Genomic DNA, 17,813 nt, shown 5'->3' with positions numbered 1-17,813 from the left:
ACTGTGCAGAGGGGTCACATTTACATGAGGAAGGAAATTAGCACATTTTCTAACAAGCATTGTTACCTCCTCCTTTATATTTCCCCTACTTTCCTTTCCCTCCCACCTCCACAAATACACTCCCCTCCCCATTTTCTATCCCCCTGCCTAAATTGTAAAGTTCATTTTTCAACATAGTGTCTTGTGCATCTCATGGTTACAATTGGTTAAACTGCATCCCTATTTGAGCATTTTTCGCTTCCTCTCCCCAAATTTCCTACAAGATGTAGTGCACCAACTTCAAATACAGAGAAAACAGGGGTTATAGTGTGGGGGAGGAACATACAAAGAAACAAAAATAAATGACATCGTACATTATAAGTAAGTTAGAAACAATAGCAAGAAACATAAAACCACTTGTGTCCCTATCTTGGGGTTCAATTCCCTTAACATCATCTTGTCTGGTATTATGCACATATCGTTTGAGCTTTTCTGCTTATCCCAGATATATATTCGTTATTGAAAATAAGGGAAACCATGGGACTTATGTTTTTTGGACTTGGCTTACTTCACTCAATAAATTTTTTTCCAAGTCTTTCTATTTCCTAACAAATTTGGAGATGTCATTTTTTCTGATAGAGGCATAGAATTCCATTGTGTATATATACCACATTTTCTTGATCCATTCATCTAATGGGGGCATCTGGGTTAGTTCCATATCTTAGCTATGGTAAATAATGCTGCAATAAACATAGTTGTCCTGCTGGTTTTAGTATGGTCTTGTTTGTGATCATTTGGGTAAATCCCCAAAAGTGGGATTGCTGTGTCATAGGGGAGCTTTATGTAGAGTCTTTTGAGGAACCTCCATAATGCTTTCCAAAGTAATTGAACAAGTTTACACTCCCACCAAGAATGCAGTGCTGTTCCCTGGGGGCCACATCCCTTCCAGCATCTGTTTTTGTAAAAATATGGAATATTCCACGAATTTGCATGTCATCCTTGCACAGGGGCTATGCTAATCTTCTCTGTATCATTCCAATGTTAGTGTATGTGATGCTGAATTGAGCAAAGAACTTTTTTTATATATAAAGTATACTTTTATTGATTTTATTAAACTAGTAAGTTTTTATTAAACTAGTAAGTTCAAAACTAGTAAGTTCAAAAGAATTGTTGTGTAATTTTAGAACCATATATTTCTTACATAAGCACACTTTTAAGAATAAAATCAAGACTGACATGTCAAAACAAAATAATTCCAGGTATTTGTTGTTCAAGAAATGTGTAGGACATTGCCCCATTAGTTAGGAAATGGAAAAACTTGGAAAAAATTATATTAAGTGAAGTAAGCCAGGCCCAAAGAAACATAGGTCCCATGGTTTCCCTTATTTGTAATATCTAGTATGTGTATGAGTCAAGCGGAAAAGGTCAGATAATGTGATGTCAGGAAAATGAACCCTTAGATGTGTATTTTAATGTTTTTTTCTTTCATGCATGTGTTTCTAACGCATTTATAAGATTATCTCTTTGTTGCTTTGTATGTCCTTCCCCCTGCTTTCACTATATTTGATTTCAGTATAACTTGTGGAGGAGATGGGGAAAAACCAGTTGTTTAAGGATACAGGTGGACCTGTGGCAACAATGAGAAGTACAAGTTGTCATGTCCAAAATGAGCTTTACAACGTAGGTGCGGGGGGGGGGAGGGGAAGGGGAGGAAGGAGAAGGATTGGGATTGGGGGAGAGGGGGGAGGCTGGGAAGGGATGTGAAGGGTAAACAAAGGAGGAGGCTGCAATGCTTGGTAAGAAATGTACACATTATCCTGCCCATGTAATTGTAACTCCTCTGTACAGTATGTTCACAAATAAAATTAAATTAAATTAAAATAAATAAAATAAAATAAAAAATAAAAAAAGAAATGTGCAGGAAGAGGAATTCAATTATTCTATAAAAGGCACCTGTCATAATGAACACTCTAGCAAGTGTTAAGTTTTGTTAAAAGTTTTAATGTTTTACATATGTTTAATTTTGGGATTTTGCTTATATATGCCAAAATTTGGATTGTTTGGGAAGTATAAAACTTTTCTATAAAGTATTTAAGATTTATGGTAGCAGATATTAACTACTAAATACTTACATTTCAGAGTTTATAGAAACCTTATTAATGAGAAGTTGTAAAGTCTTTGTGTAAAGAAGTAGATTGAAGAGTTAAGACTATGTTAACTACACAGTTTCTGTTAAAACATTAGGGCTAACTTCCTTTATATGTTAGTGAGGAAAAAATGATGATGTAAGTCATAAACAAATGATGAGATGAGCCATAAATAGTCATCTTAGTGGGAAACTTTAAGAGTATGCATATTCTATAAAACTCTGGTTGAACATCAATACCTTAGCCAGTGTTAAATGTACAGATATTTGAAAAAATAATAAAATCTAATATTTCTCCACTTCAAATACTGAAAATACTGATAATTGTTTTGTTTTTTATTTTATTAATCATTAATATTTAATTATTGGTTTTCTTTATTTGTAGCATTGTTTTCCTTGTTGTAATATAATACAACATTTGGTAAGTCATCATTAGGAGGTACTTTGAGAAGCTTACTGGGATCGCCAATCCAGGTTTTATAGGTGCATGTGAATTTACAAAGACGAAAATTAAAAACAAAATATTTATTACAAAATGATCAAGTAGAGTCTGAATCAGGAGTGTTGATAAATGTCCACACCTGAATGCTTAGCCCTAGGCTGAAGCAGCGGTATTACTGAGTTAAAGCCATAAACTTGAGAGACATTTTGTTGTTTATTTTTTTTGATTTTGGTGGTCATGGGGCTTGAACTCTGGGGCCTGAGTGCTGTACCTCAGCTCAAGGCTAGCAGTACCACTGAGGCACAGTACCACTTCCATCTTTTTCTGCTTATGTGGTGCTGAGGAATGAAACCAAGGGCTTCATGAATGCAAGGCAACACTCTACCACTGATCCACCTTCCCAGCACCTGAGAGACTATGTTTTAAAAAATCATTTAAACAACATTTGACTTCTGCTTTGGGTTATGTTATGAAATATATGAATACTTTTTATATTTTTGTGAATTTTAATACTTCTAAATTTATACTAACTTTAGCCACTTCATCCTTTTCAAAGTCATGAAATATCTCTGAGTGTTTGTTTTTGTGAAGATTGTTTTTGCATTTATAATTTCTTCTGAGTCACTCTTACTTTTCTCAAAATAACTTTATATTTCATGTTGATTTGTTGTCATACATCAAATATCTTCAAATGTACAAGTAGAGTCTAAAGATAGCAGTATGAATATTCTCATACAGCTCTTGTTTATCTGTTATGCACTTTCAGTATTATGATATTCCTCTCTCACTCTCACACTCTCTCATTTCCTCTCTTTCACTTATATGCTCCATGTCTGCTACTTAGAATTTCTGCTGGTCTACTATTATCATTCAGGATCCAGGGGTTTTGTGTGAACATGATAGCGACCATCACTTACCCTTGCATTCTTTAAGAGTTATAACAGTGATGTGATATTATTCTCTAACATTTAAATGGCAAAACAACAAATCTATTAATTCCTTTTCAATTTTACTACTATTATAAATTTTATCACATAGCAATCATTGGGATGGATAAAAGACAGTGACCTGTGTCCTAAAAAGTTCTTTTTCTTTTACAAACAAACTTTTTCTTTTATTATCAGTAAGTACATGCAATGAAAACAAAGCTATACTATGGAAAGTAGACTAAAGATGTTCCCAAGGATAAAAACAAAGGACTGGGGGAAGTGAGTACAAAGGATGCCCATTTATCATGTACACTTTGTGAGAATGACAATGTGCTGGGATCTATAGATTAAATCACTGAACAACTGATATATATATATATATATGCACATATATTTAGATATCTATATTTATTTACATATGCATATATGTGTGTATATTTCCTTATACATGTACACATGTATGTTACTATACTCACATACATATACACATGTATACATGCACACATGGAGAAAGACACATAATTACAGCCAATACAAGTTTCATTACTTGCTGAATATGCCTTAGACAGAATGCTTGGCACAATATATATTGAAGATGTATTTGTCTCTAAGAGTTTTTTTTTACCACTCCTCTTATCTCTTAAATCTGGTAGGTTTAGAGAGATTCGACTTACAAAATGCAGTACAAGTGACAGCAAAATACTCGGAAGTCTCAGTAAGTATAGGTCATGTGTTGTCTCCCTGCTCCCTATGGGATATTTGCTCTTGTAAACACTCTAAACAACCAAAGTAGCTGGAGAAAACCCTGGTAAAGAATAAAGTATAAGGCTTTAAATGGCATTCTTACTTGAGCTTTTTCCAACAGCCAGCATGAATTCCTAAGCAGATGAGTGAGTCCTCAGAAAACTGGACTCTACATATACATTTAACCAACCTATATGAAAAGTTCTATGACAGAAATGCTGACTGAGGTCCTGCTGATTTGCTGGCCAAGAAAATAAGAAAAAAAGAAAGTACTTTTTAATGTTTTAAAGTTTGAGAATAATTTGTAATCTGTCAATAAATGTGTAGAACACAATTATACCAACTGACAGAAAAATGATGGCGTTTCATTTATGTGCTTTTGGACATGGAGAGTGGATTTAGGTGTGTCTACACGAGCAGAATAAGCATAAATCAAGCCAGCATTTCTTTATTTAAGATATAAAGAAAGGATACAGGTTGACCCATTGGAACAATGAGATGTACAAGACACTCGACCAGAGTTGGAGGTGAAGGAGGGAGGTGGGGAGGTGTGAAGGGAAGGGATGGTAGGGGAACAACAAAGGAGGGGGTAACAATGCTCAATAAGAAATGTACTCATTACATTATGTAACTGTAACCGTTCCGTACAGTATATTTACAACAAAAATATATATTAAAAAGATACAAGGAAAACTTCTACACTTATATGAAGTTGTATTTGTCACTCAATATCAGTAAGGTATTGGTTTTAGGACCACAGGCTTATTACTTTTGATAATCAAAATCTCTACGTGAACACAATATATTATTTAAGTTAGAATCTGCCCACAAGCTAGTGCAGTGAAATTGCTATGAGAATTTTTACTACATTCTATGTTTGTAATGAAAAATAAAAGTATATGCACTATCAACAGATACAAATTTTATTCAGATAAATTTTGTCTGCAGTTTGTGGATGGAATTGGGAAAGCAATTTTGAAAAACAAATTTCATCAAAAAGACTAGTCTGAAAATTTTAACAAGGAGCTAATACAACATCATTGAATAATATGGAACTCCAAAGAGAAGTACTTGCATTGAGACAATATCAGAAAGTGTATCAACTCAAGGACTTTTTAGAAATGCAGCTGCTAGATTTCTCCTGGAGAGCTTTCATAACACTTTGTGAAGCACAAGTCAGAACCTCACTGAAGTGTAGATGGTTTTCCCTCAACTTTCTGTCATGTTCAGTCATTATTAATCAACATATAGCTAGTCTTCAATAATCCTTTAATAAAATGTTGATGGAGTGTTTATATGCAGAAAGGCTGGGAAGGCTAACTTTTTCCAATTAGGAGAGTCTATTCTATGATCCAGCTGAAAGAAAGCTAGGTAAGCATCCATTTATAACCTTCTGAATAATTGTGATTCTGCCCATATCACTTATCTATCCATACCTGTGACCGAGTGAGAGGATTTTAAAAGAATTTAGTTATTTAAAATTTATATTTATGGTTCCGGGAAGATGGCGGCAAAGAACCTGGAGGCTAACAAGCTCTTGCATAGAAAGCAGTTTTAGTGCTCCAGTGAACAGTCCTAAGCCAGAGAATCACAGCAAGTGTGCCATCACAGTTCAGAGAGTTATGTCAGAGAGGGAAAATCCAGGCAAGGAGACAAATCTGAGCACTTGCCAGCAACTGCGGCTGCCGCGAGAGCTGCAGCATCCATAGCCACCATACCTGAAACACAGAGAGGCCAGGACAAACGTGCCAGATGCAGCGGGTGAGCAGATTCTCCTCAACTCAAGCAAGAACTGACAAGAAGCAGTCATCTTCATCCTGTAGATCACAGAACAGAGATGACCCAGGAACCAAGACTATGGCATTAGTAGAAGGCTGACATCCTCACTCCTCCTCATGGAGCAGAGGAGGGAAGGCCACCCCTCCCCACCCACTACCGAAGATCTCCATCTTTGATACTGACAAATGCCTGGCTGAGCATCTAGCTCCAACTCAGGCCTTGGAAGAAAACAATATAGTCATTTAGCAGGTCACAGGAAGCTTACCTGACCTGCCAGGCTCAGCTTCACCCAGGAAAATCACCCAGCCTGGGCCACCATACAAATCAATGTCTTTCTTCACTGGGTAAACAGAGCCAGAGGTTGCCCCTCCCACTAGCAGCCCTGACAATCAATTGAAATTCGGTAAACATAAATCTGGAGAATGTCTCCAGGCTGTGCTCTCTGAGTGTCTCAGAAGCTAGCCTCTCAGGGAAAAGCTACTGTTCACTGAAAGGCCTCAACTCTACCCAGAACCTACACTCATCGCAGCATCTCCAAACTAGAGGAAACAGCCATCTCCCTCTTTTGTGATACTCAAAGCAGATCTCCCTCCCATTGAACTAGCCTGGGAGGAGGATCAGAAAATCCTGTGTAAAGCATACCATTTTTCTGCCTGCACAAACAATCTGATTTATGAAACCAGCCAAGAACAGGAAAATCAAACACCACAAGCAGACCAGAGACTCCAGCAAGAGACTGTTATGGACACAAGGGAGAAACAGGATCTTCCCATCCCGCCCCCCCCCCCAATAAAAAGGAAAGAACTCTTTTTTTATAAATTTTATTAAAAATTTTTTAATTTTTTTAATTTTTAATTTTTAACTTAAATTTTTTTCTATTAACTTCTTTTTCTTCTAATATGTTTATTTTAGGGGTATATGTGTGTGTGCTTTTTTTTCTTTTTTTTTATCTCTACTCACCTTTTGATCCTTTTTTTCTTCCTTTCTCATTCTTTTGACTTTTTCTTCTCTTTCATTCTTCTTTATGTGACTGAATTGCTGTTCTGCTCCTCAAATATACCCGTAGTCAATTAGTAGACCTTACCCCACATTGTGTACACACTTAATGCAGAAATTTATTACTCAATTCAAAACCTCTTAGACTTAAATTACTTAATAGCAGTACAACCTCTTTATATCTATATAATATTTTAAGCATTTTTATTTTTAAATTTTTCATGTCTCCTTTCTATCCCTCTCCTCTTATCCTATTCCTGTTCTTCTCTGAATATTGCATTTTTAAATTTGCATAATTTTAAAGTGTTTCACTTTTTAATTTTAATTTTTGTTTTTCTATCATTTCTTGTCTCTTTTTTCTTTCTCCTTTATTTTCTCTCTAATATCAGTTATCCAACCTATTTCCCGCTTTGAGATTAGGACTTAGTTAACTCTCCTTCTACCTTTCCACATCCCTCTATTCCTATTTTTACCCACATCTCTCCCTAAACATTATAATTTCTGGTTTGCCAAATTCTTTGTGGTTGGTAGCCCATTAATACATAGTAGTTTGAGGTTTAATAGATATTTCTGTTGAACACTTTTGACTGTGAAACTAAAGACTTTGGTTGATGCTTGCCTTAAGATAGTGTTCTAGAACAAAACTGGTGTTACTCTCATCCCAAATGGGCAGATCAAGCTGGAAAAACATAACAAAAATGGCAAGTCCGTGTATCTCAATTCCCACTCACGATAATTAGGGGAAAGGACAGATAATGAATAATTCAGAGGAGAGATCCCAAAAAGCTCTCTAAAAACTACTGGTAAACAGGGTAAATGGAAATATTGAAAATCTGCAAAGGACTCTGTGTGAGCATGACAGGGAGAGAGAGGATGCAAAGCAAAGATCTATACAAGAATATCATGAGGATGAAGAAGCTACTCAAAGACTGATACAGGAATTGCATGAGCAGCTTGATAAATCTCAAAGAGAAATAAAGGAATGGCGTGAGCAGGCTGAGATCAGCCAAAGAGATAGACAGGAATTGCGTGAGATGGCTGAGAACAGACAAAGAGAAAATCAGGAATGGCGTGAGCAGGATGAGAACACTCAAAGAGAACTACAGATATTGCATGAAAGTGAGGAAGCTAAAAAAGAATAATACAAGAATTCAGAGAGTGGGATGAGAATAGACAAAGATTACTAGAGGCATTCATGGAATCCACAAACAGAGAGCTGAAAGAAGTCAAAGAGACCACAAAGAGAATAGAGCACAACAGAAGGAATGGGAGTCCAAGGAAACCATAATCAATCAACTAAATGATTTGAGATTAAACACAACACCAAATTAAGGAAGTAAAGAAGTTCATACAATATCTAAAACAAAGCTCCAACAAAGAATGTGAAGCCATAAAAACCGACCAACTAGAGTGAAAACTAAAAAAAAAGAAAGTCTTAATAGTAGGTTAGACCATGCAGAAGATCAAATTTCGGGCATTGAAGACAGCGTAGATATATAGAAAAAGAACATACAACCATCCAGGACAAATCCAAGAAATATGATAGATTTAATAAACACTTGGAAGACACCATCAGAAGGCCTAATCTGAGGATAATGGGTGTAGCGGAGAACCTAGACACAGAAGTTAATGGTCTAGGAAATTTGTTTAACAGAATGCTAGCAGAGAACATCCCATACATGCAAAAAGAAAGACCTATTCCTATACACGAAGCTTTTAGACACCCAAATAGACCAGAACAGAACAGGATATGACATCGTCAGTTTATAATTCACAAAGGATCAATTCAGACCAAGGAAATGATCCTTACAGTTTCTCTATAAAGGAAACCAATTAGAATCACCTCAGATTTCTCATCAGAGACAATCAAAACAAGAAGAACCTGGAATGGTGTATGCCAGGCCCAAAAGACAAACAACTATCAACCAAGAATAATGTACCCAGCTAAACTCTCCTTTATAATCGAAGGTCAAATAAAACCCTTCCATAGCAAAGAAAAATGGAAGCAATATATCTCCACAAAACCAGCCCTACAAAAGATTCTTTAAAATGTCCTAAACAGAGAAAACCAACAAGACCACAATAAATTCCAAAAAACCTCACCCAAACTGAGAATCCAAGAACCATAGGAAGAACCCAGTTGCCACAGCAACGGGGTTCAAGTAATCCCAAATACCTCTCAGTCCTATCTGTCAACATTAACGGACTTAACTCTCCAATTAAAGGACATAGAGTCTCTAGATTAAAAAGAAAGATCCTTCTATCTGCTGCCTTGAGGATTCACATCTTACCCATAAAAACAATCACATTTTCAATGTGAAAGACTGGAACAAAATCTACCAAGCAAGCAGCCCCCATAAACAGGCGGTGTTGCAATTCTAATATCAGATTAATAGACTTAATATTAAAATTAGTGAGAAGAGATAAAGAAGGTTGCTACATACTCATTAAGGGATCTCTCCTTCAGGAGGACATTACAATTCTAAACATCTATGATAAAAAAAAACGAAGTACCCAAATTTATCCAAGAAACACTACTCTCCCTCAAATCCCACATAGATCCAAAGACAATAATTATTGGGAACTTTAACACACCACTCTCCCCACTAGATAGATCAACTCGGCAAAAACTCAAGAGAGAAAACGCAGATCTAAAAAACTGCATAGATCAATTAGATTTAACAGACATCTACCATATATTTCACCCAGCAGCATGAGACTATACGTTTCTTTCAACAGCACATGGATACATTTTCCAAAATAGACCAAATTTTAGGCCACAAAGCAAACTTGTCCAAATTCAGAAACACTGAAGTTATACCTTGCATTCACTCAGACCACAGGGGAATAAAATTAGAACTCAACACCAAAAGCACCAAAAAATTCCTGTAGCACATGGAGGCTGATCAACACACTATTGAATCATGATTGGATCATGTAAGAGATTAGAAATGAAATTCAAATCTTCAAGATATTCAACAAAAATGAACACACAAAAGAGCAGCTTCTCTGGGACACAGCAATAGCAGTACTCAGAGGCAAGTTTATAGCTCTCAGTTCCTACACCAACAAATTAGAGAGATCTGAAACCAACAAATTAATGAGACATCTGAGCCTCCTTGAGAAAGAGCAGCAAGATAAACTCCATTCCAGTAGACAGTAAGAAATTATTACAAGTCAATCAGAATTAAATGAATTAGAATACAAAAAAAATCATAGAATGAATCAATAAAACAAAGAATTTGTTTGAAAAAATTAACAAAATTGACAGACCCCTAACAAATCTCGTCAGAAAAATAATAGAACACACCCAAATAAATAAACTCAGAGATGAGAATGGAAACATCGCCACAGAAACAACCAAGATTCAGGAGAGGGAAGATGGCGGAGGAGAAACTGGAATCTGAACAAGCTCTCACAGTTTTAGAGTTCCAGTGAACAGTCCTAAGCCAGAGAATCACACCAAGTGTGCCATCACAGGACAGAGAGTTAGACAAGAGAGGGGAAGCCAAGGCAAAAAGACACATCTGAGCGCCTGCCAGCAGCCGCTGTGGCAGCGGCGGCAGGGTTGCGGCGGAGAACGCAGCCGGGGCCATAACTGAGCGCTCACACAGAGAGTCCAGGACAAAGGAGCCAGACGCAGCGGGCAAGAGGATTCTACTCAACAACAACAAGAACCGACAACGAGTGGACATCTTCATCCTACAATTCGCAGACCAGAGATGGCTTCTACTCGAAGTGAGTAGAAGCCCGACATCCTCACTCCTTCTCAGGGAGCAGAGGAGGGAAGGCCACCCCTCCCCTCCCCCAGCACCGGTGATCTCCATCTTGGATACCGACAAAGCTCGGAGGAGCTGCTAGCTCCAACCCAGGCCTTGGAATAAAATGAGTCATTTAGCAGGTCACAAGAAGTTAATGGCGGCGAAGTGACCTGCCAGACTCGGCTCCATCCAGGGAAAAGTCACCCAGCTCAGGAAACAGCCATTGGAGTGGCTTTCCTCACTGGGTAACCAGAGCCAGAGGCTGCCCCTCCCTCTAGCAGCCTCAACAATCAATTGAAAAACAGAAACCCTGAGAATGGCTCCAGGCTGGGCTCTGTGAGTTTTTTTTTCACAAAATAGCCCCAGGAAAAAGCTACTGATTGTTGAAAGGCCTCAACTCTACCCAGAACCTAGCCTCACCACTGCATCCCCCTCTTTTGTGATTCTCAAAGCACATCAACCTCCCAGTAAACTAATCTGGGAGGGGGATCTCAAAATCTTGGGTAAAGCAGAACATTTTTCTGCCTGTTCGAACAAACTGACTTAAGAAACCAATCAAGCCACAGGACCTCAAGCTGACCAGAGACTCCAACAAGAGGCTGTTTACAGACAAAAGGGAGATACAGGATTCTTCCCACCCCTCCCCCCCAAAAAAAATCAAAGAACTTTTTTTTTTCTTCCTCTTCTTTTTTTTTTTTCTTTTTTTTTTTTGGTAACATACATATATATATATATATATATATATATATATATATATATATATATATATATATATACATATATATAATTTTTTTTCCTTTTACAAAATTTTTTTAATCTTTAATTTTTGCCTTTTTTGAAAATATAATTGTTTTCCAGTAACTTTTTTTCCTCTTATAATTTTTATATTAGGAATACATGAATGTGCGTTTTCCTTTCTTTTCTTGTCTTCTTTCTCTTTTTCTTTCTTTCTTAACTATCTTTTTGTTTTTTTGTCTAGCTCTACTGAACTTCTGATCTTTTTCTCTCCCTTTCTAATCCTTTTCGCCTTTTCCTCTCTTTTGCTCTTCTGTATGTGACTTAACTCTTGTCCTGCACATCCTCAGATTAACCCGTAGTTAAATAGTAGACCCTATCCCCCATTGTGTACACACTTAATCCACAAATTTATTACCCAATTCAAAACCTCTGAGACTTAAATTCCTTAATAGCAGTACTACCTCTTTGTACCTATATAATATTTTAAGCATTTTCTTAAGATTTTAACTTCTCCTCTATGTCCCTACCCTTCTATTAATATAGGAATCCCACAAACGGGAGGAAGCTAATCAAAGAGTTATTCAGGAATTGAGAGACCAGGATGAGAATACACAAAGATCACTAAAGGCATTCATGGAATCCATTAACAAAGAGCTGAAGGAAGTCAGGGAGACCACAAAGGGAATGCTGAATGGAACCCAACAGAAGGAATGGGAGTCCAAAGAAACCATAACCAATCAACTAAGTGATTTGAGAACAAACACTGAACACCAAATTAAGGAAGTAAAGAAATTCATACAAGACCTAAAACAGAGCTTCAACAAAGAACTTGAAGCCCTCAAAGTTGACCAATTAGAAGGAAAAGAGATAAAAAACAAAGTAGAGAGTCTTAACAGCAGGTTAGACCATGCAGAAGATCGAATCTCAGGGATTGAAGACAGCCTAGATATTATAGAGACAGAACATACAACCATCCAAGACAAATCCAAGAAATATGATAGATTTATCCAACACCTGGAAGACACCATCAGAAGACCTAATCTAAGGATAATGTGTGTAGAGGAGCACCTAGAAACAGAAGTTAATGGTCTAGGAAATTTGTTTAACAGGATCCTAGCAGAGAACTTCCCAAACATACAAAAAGATAGGCCTATTCAGATACAAGAAGCTTTTAGAACCCCAAATAGACCAGACCAGAATAGGACATCCCACCTTCACATTATAATCCACACAGGATCAACTCAGAACAAGGAAAAGATCCTTAAAGCTGTCAGGGAGAAAAGGGTAATCACCTATAAAGGAAAACCAATTAGAATCACCTCAGATTTCTCAGCAGAGACAATCAAAGCAAGAAGAGCCTGGAATGACGTATGCCATGCCCTAAAAACAAACAACTATCAACCAAGAATACTGTACCCAGCTAAACTCTCCTTCGTAACTGAAGACCAAATAAAAACCTTCCATAACAAAGAAAAATTGAAACAATACATCTCCACCAAACCTGCCCTACAAAAGATTCTTAAAGATGTCCTACACAAAGAAAACCAATAAGACTGCAACAAAGGCCAAGAAAATGCACCCAAACTGAGAATCCAAGAACCATAGGAAGAACCCAGGTTTCGCAGCCCCCAAGAAGGTGGATAACTTGGCAGGAACTCCCAAATACCTCTCAATCCTATCTCTTAACGTTAACGGACAGAACTCTCCAATTAAGCGACATAGATTGTCTAGTTGGATTAAAAAACAAGACCCTTCTATCTGCTGCCTGCAGGAGTCACATCTTGCCCGTAAAAACAAAAACATTTTCAATGTTAAAGGCTGGAACAAAATCTACCAAGCAAACGGCCCTCATAAACAGGCGGGAGTTGCAATCCTAATATCAGATAAAATAGACTTCAAATTAAAATTCGTGAGAAGAGATACAGAATGTCGCTAAATACTAATTAAAGGATCTCTCCTTCAGGAGGATGTTACAATTCTAAATATCGATTCGCCAAACAATGGAGCACCCAAATTTATCAAAGAAACACTACTTTCCCTCAAATCCCATATAGATCCAAAGACCTTAGTTGTTGGTGATTTTAACACACCACTCTCCCCACTAGATAGATCAACTCGGCAAAAACTCAACAGAGAAACCACAATACTAAACAGCTGCATAGATCAACTAGACTTAACAGACATCAACCGAACATTTCACCCAGCAGTATCAGAATACATGTTTTTCTCAGCAGCGCATGGAACATTTTCTAAATTAGACCACATTTTAGGCCACAAAGCAAACTTGTCTAAATTCAGAAACATTGAAGTTATACCTTGCATTCTCTCTGACCACAAGGGAATAAAATTAGAACTCAGCACCAAACGCTACCAAAGAAACTCCGGTATCACATGGAGGCTGAACAACACAATGCTGAATCAAGAGTGGGTCATGGAAGAGATTAGAAAAGAAATTCAAATGTTCATGCTATTCAACAAAAATGAACACACAAATTACCAGCTCCTCTGGGACACAGCAAAGGCAATACTCAGAGGCAAGTTTATTGCTCTGAGCTCCTACATCAACAAATTGGAGAGATCTGAAACTAGCAATTTAATGACACATCTAAACCTCGTTGAAAAAGGGCAGCAAGATAATCCCAATCCAGTAGATGGAAAGAAATAATAAAAATTAAATCAGAATTAAATGAATTAGAATCCAAAAAAACTATAGAAAGAATCAACAAAACAAAGAGTTGGTTCTTCGAAAAACTTAACAAAGTTGACAGACAATTAGCAAATCTTATCAGAAAAAGGAGAGAACACACCCAAATTAATAAACTCAGAGATGAGAATGGAAACATCACCACGGAAACAACCAAGATTCAGAACATTATAAGGGAATACTTCTCAAAACTTTATGCTAATAAGTTCGACAACTTGACAGAAATGGACCTTTTCCTAGCAAAATTGACATACCAAAACTAAACCAAGATGAGTTAAACCAGCTCAACCGGCCCATATCAAGCATTGAAATAGAAACACAAATAAGAGACATCCCAGCTGGGCTGGGAAGTTGGCTCAGTGGTAGAGCGCTTGCCTTGCATGCTCGAGGCCCTGGGTTCGATTCCTCAGCACCACATAACCAAAAACAAAAAAAAGCCAGAAGTGGCGCTGTGGCTCAAGTGGTAGAGCGCTAGCCTTGAGCTGAAGAGCTGAGGGACAGCGCCCAGGCCCAGAGTTCAGGCCCCATGACCGGACCCAAAAAAAAAAGAGACATCCCAGCTAAGAAAAGTCCAGGACCAGATGATTTTACAGCGGAATTTTACAAGGCCTTCAAAGCAGAGCTCACACCAATACTCCTCCAACTCTTCAATGAAATTGAAAGAGAAAGCTCACTACCGAACACATTCTATGAAGCCATCATAACCCTCATCCCAAAACCAGGCAGGGACTCATCAAAGAAAGAGAACTATAGACCCATTTCTTTGATGAACATTGATGCAAAACTTCTCAACAAAATTTTGGCCAATCGACTTCAATAATTCATCCAAAAAATCATACACCATGATCAAACAGGATTCATTTCAGGGATGCAAAGCTGGTTCAATATACGCAAATCAATTAATATTATACATCACATCAACAGGAGCAAGAATAAGAACCACATGGTTATCTCAATAGATGCAGAAAAAGCATTCGACAAGATCCAACACCCCTTTAGGATGAAGGTTTTGGAAAAATTAGGAATCCATGGAACATTCCCCAATACAATAAAGGCTGTATATGACAAACCTACAGCCAGCATTATACTCAATGGTGAAAAACTAAAGCCATTTCCTCTTAACTCAGGAACAAGACAAGGATGCCCACTCTCTCCACTTCTCTTCAGTCTAGTATTAGAATGCCTAGCTACAGCAATAAGACCAGGTGCAGACATAAAGGGGATCCAAATAGAGAAAGAAGAAATAAAACTCTCCTTCTTTGCAGATGACATGATCTTGTATTTAAAGAATCCCATAGACTCCACTCCCAAATTACTCAAGCTGATTCAAAACTTTTGCAAAGTAGCAGTTTATAAAATTAACCCCCCAAAATCAATGGCTTTTCTGTATGCCAACAATGAGAAAAGTGTGGCTGAAATTAGGAATGCAACTCCGTTTGTAATAGCCCCACAAAAATAAAATACCTAGGAATTAACTTAACTAAAGAAGTGAAGGACCTCTATGATGAAAACTTTAAAATCTTAACAAAGGAAATCAACAAAGAACTTAAAAAATGGCAAAAGCTCCCATGCTCCTGGATTGGAAAGGTTAACATTATGAAAACGGCAATTCTTCCCAAGTCTATCTACAAATTCAACGCAATACCTATCAAAATTCCAACCTCATTCTTCAAGGAAATAGAAGAGGCAATCTAAAAATTCATATGGAAAAATAAAAGACCCCGAATAGCAAAAACGCTCCTCAACGGAAAGAACACTGCTGGAGGAATATCAATACCAAATTGATAACTCTACTATAAAGCCATAGAAATCAAAACAGCTTGGTATTGGCATAAGAACAGACCTCAGGACCAATGGAATAGAATTGAAAACCCAGAAATGAACCTACAGTCCTATAGCCATCTAATCTTCGATAAGGGATCTAAAACAGTAGAATGGAAGAAAGACAGCCTCTTCAGTAAATGGTGCTGGCAAAATTGGTTAACTACATGTAGAAAACTTAAGCTAGAACCTTATATATCACCCTGCACCAGAATCAACTCCAAATGGATCAAAGACCTTGAACTCAAAGCAGACACTCTGAAATCATTACAGGATGGAATAGGAGAAACCCTAGGTCTCCTTGGCTCAGGCCGAAATTTTCTGAATAGAGACCCGGAAACACAACAAATCAAAGAAAGGTTGGACAAATGGGATTGCATAAAGTTGCAGAGCTTCTGCAGGGCAAATGACATAGCTAGCAAGACCAATAGAAAGCACACCGATTGGGAGAAGATCTTTACTAGCCATACAACGGACAAGGGTCTCATATCTAAAATATACTTGGAACTCAAAAAATTAAACCCCCCAACAACAAGTCTTCAAAGAAACAACTGCCCAATAAATAAGTGGGCGAAAGACTTAAAGAGAAACTTCTCTGAAGAAGAAAGAAGGATGGCCAATAGACACAGGAAGAAATGCCCAACCTCCCTAGCCATAAAAGAAATGCACATCAAAACAACATTGAGATACCACCTCACTCCAGTTGGAACGGCTATAATCAAGAACTCAAATAACAGATGCTGGAGTTGATGTGGACAGAAGGCAGCCCTAATGCACTGTTGGTGGAAGTGTAATCTTGTTCAACCACTTTGCCAAGCAGTATGGAAGTTCCTTAAAAGACTCCACATAGAGCTCCCTTATGACCCAGCAATTCCACTTTTGGGTATTTACTGAAATGTTCACAAACAAGACCACACTAGAGCTACCAGCACGACTATGTTTATTGCAGCATTGTTTAACATAGCTAAGATATGGAACTAACCCAGATGCCCCTCAGTAGATGAATGGATCAAGAAAATGTGTTATATTTACACAATGGAATTCTGTCCCCATCAGAAAGAATGATATCGCACCATTTGTTAGGAAATGGAAAGAGTTGGAAAAAATTATATTAAGTGAAGTAAGCCAGCCCCAAAGAAACGTAGGTCCCATGGTTTCCCTTATTTGCAATAACTAGTATATATCTGAGTCAAGCAGTAAAGGGCAGATAAGTTGATGTTAGGGAAATGAGCCCTAAGATGTGAATTCAAATGAATTTTTTTCTTTCATGTGATTGTATCTAACACATTTATAAGATTATTTCTTTGTTGTTTTGTATGTCCCTCCCCCACGATATAACCCTTGATTTCCTTGTATTTTATGTTTGTATAATTTGTGGAGGGTAAGGGAAAAAACAAATCGTTTAAATAGGGATACAGTTGGACCCATTACAACAATGAAATGTACAAGATGTTATGTCGAAAAAGAACTGTACAATTTTTGTGGGGGGGGGGAGGATTAAATTGGCGGAACTTGGAGAGAATGGGTAGGTATGGGAAGGGGAAACAAAGGAAGAGGCTACAATGTTTGATAAGAAATGTACTCATTATCTTACCCATGTAACTGTAACCCTTCTGTACAGTATTTTCACAACAACAAAAAATATTAAATTCAAATATGGAATGAAATTAATTCCAATAATGCATTGCATTAAGATGTTTAGAAACAAGTGAGAAATTTAAAGGTGTATAAGATATTTTTTTGGAAGTGAAGGGATATAGGAATTTGGTTCTCT

At 37.3% G+C, this 17,813-nt stretch overlaps 1 non-coding gene across 1 annotated transcript; it reads right to left on the bottom strand.

Moving 5' to 3' along the window:
* Positions 1–941: 941 nt before the first annotated feature.
* Positions 942–1,048, bottom strand: LOC138804751 (U6 spliceosomal RNA). The gene has a single exon (XR_011365335.1). It is a non-coding gene; the product is annotated as a U6 spliceosomal RNA (small nuclear RNA).
* Positions 1,049–17,813: the final 16,765 nt, after the last annotated feature.

Source organism: Dipodomys merriami, unplaced genomic scaffold (assembly GCF_024711535.1).
Source record: "Dipodomys merriami isolate MVZ:Mamm:240054 unplaced genomic scaffold, mDipMer1.0.p SCAF_370, whole genome shotgun sequence".
In the NCBI taxonomy this organism is placed as follows: Eukaryota; Metazoa; Chordata; class Mammalia; order Rodentia; family Heteromyidae; genus Dipodomys; species Dipodomys merriami.
The sequence above is the reverse complement of the archived record's forward strand: the minus strand, read 5'-3'. Positions and strand labels throughout refer to the sequence as shown.